The sequence below is a fragment of the Cephus cinctus genome, unplaced genomic scaffold, assembly GCF_000341935.2.
Source record: "Cephus cinctus unplaced genomic scaffold, Ccin1 Ccin1_scaffold1042, whole genome shotgun sequence".
Classification (NCBI taxonomy): Eukaryota; Metazoa; Arthropoda; class Insecta; order Hymenoptera; family Cephidae; genus Cephus; species Cephus cinctus.
This window is the reverse complement of record NW_014333573.1, coordinates 424,713-426,972: the sequence shown is the minus strand read 5'-3', so window position 1 is coordinate 426,972 and position 2,260 is coordinate 424,713.

Here is a 2,260-nt window from a genome sequence, read left to right as displayed (position 1 = left end):
GGGGGGGGGGGGGTGGTAGCTGTACTGCATTCGGCATCTGGAATTATCAGTGAAATTAAAAACCTGCCGAGTAAAAATGGACACCCGGTGCACCGAGATCTCACGGGACCCAGAAACATCCCCCAGGGTCAAAGTTTAAGGGCCGCACGCGTCACTGTTAACTGCTCGTCTTAGGTGTGTATCTGCATGCCCGGTGGAAGCGGAGCATCTGCAAGGGTGGCGGGAGGGGGTGGTTTTGAAAATTGAAGGATGGATCGTAAGGGTAGCCGAGGATCCGAGGATGCGACTAGCCCCTAGGAGTCCACTGCATACCCGGGCTGAGCTTGCACCCCGAACTATGGAGTTCGTAGACGTAGTCCGGGGGGCGGGCGGGGGGGTTGCTTCTATCCCCGGAGTGTTTGCTCGGCGATGAATGCTTCGGTTACGCGAGGGATGAACTGCAAACAGCGATCGGGTTTCGGTCCCGGCAAACGGTGCCAGTTAAGGAAACGGATCCAATTCCGCCCTCGAGCAACGGGTAGTCAAACTTGAGTAAAAATAAAGATGTGAAATGGGGTTCGAAATCGTCCTTCCACCCCTAAATATCAAGATCGAGCTAATTATTGCCCTTTGAGAAAAGGTGCGCGTAGAAGGGGGTAGTTTTGAGATAAAAAATTTTGCCGATACTCAAAAACCCAGCAACCCCTATTTTTTCGTATCTACCCCCCTTCGGGCACGGCTCTGCTCGTTGCCAAGCATCCACCGTACGGGCGCGCCATTGTAAACAGAAAATGGGGCCAATTTGGTTACCTGTCGCGCCGCGCGAACGACTACCCGGATAGCCCCGCAGCCCCTAGTGTGGATCGATGCTCATCCGCGTAAAAGGGTGGGTGGCGATGGCGATGGTGACGCTAGGTAAAGCCGGTAAGGGTTGAATGCGAGGAGTGGCGCGCGTAGGCAAGGGACCGGAATGGTTAAGGGATGCTACAACTGGCGAAGGGACGAGCCTCGAGAAATGGATCGGCAGGGCCTTGTAATAAGCGTAATGGATATAGCACCCCCTGCAGCCAGGGGGTGCCTTCATTCGTACAGCAAAGGGTTGCAATCATCGTCTTTCCTGTCGTTCGCTATTTTCTTTCAACCCCTCCAATTTTTTAACCCCCAAAATTTTCCCAACGTACATCAAGCTTTGGGCTTCTTTCTCAGTCCAGACGACGTCTTCGCGTATTCTGTATCCATCCGGCCATACAAAGGTATATCGACATTAATGTTCTGGAAGCGCAGGTATATTCGTACAGTGACGTCAAAATAAAATAACTAAAAACCGTTATACCATCCAAGTTGACTAATGTATGTTTACAGAGTCAAAATCATTCCGTAAATTATGATTATCGTCCAAGTCGAGTTAGGCTGTCTGAAATTTCCTTATAGTCCATCTAGAACACTTAATCGTCCTCAGAAATTAGGTAGACTAGATCACGACAATAGCGGTTGAAGCGTTGCGCGCGCAGATGGCGCCAGGGTCGCGGCACTTTAAACCGTACTCGCGCGTCGTCTCTGCCGTGAGTGAGTGCGAGCGAGACGGAGCGAACGGAGGAAGGAGAGAGAGAGCGAGAGGGACGGAGAACCCACGTCGTGACTTGCACGAGCAGCTGTATTAAGTGCGTCCATAGATTATACGCTCGAAAGGAAAGTAGAAGTAGAGGAGGCAATGGTGGCGGAGGCTGTTGCCGCTAAAACGTTTCGTGAGAGGAAAATGGAGCAAAGGAAAAAAAAAGGAGAGAGGGAGAGAGACTCGAGAAGGGAGTAAAAGGCGTCGCGCGACATATACGTAAGCGAGAGAGGGACAGTGAGAGAGAGAGAGAGTAAGGAAATAAAAATAAAAAGGACCGACTATTACTCGACGCTCGCTCATATGTCATCGGCACGTTTGTACGTCCCGTGAAAATGTCGGCCACCAAAATAGGAACCACTCTTCTTGAAGGTTATGTTATCGTTACCCAGCCAGACGCACTTATGTACATTGTGATTCTCGTAGATACATATAAATATTTCAACAGCGCCACGACGCCCGTCGATGCTTCTTACGACCGTTCTCTGCATTTTAAAGTCACAATGTATAATTCTCAATGGATATATATACGTATACTGTACATTGCATACCGTGTACTTACCAGTCGCATTGTAATTGGGATTAACGTGAATATTCATGAATCGTGAAAAGTGACGTTTAGGAATTTTCGTGCTCGAAATTGAGGAATGCGATTATAAATATTAACTA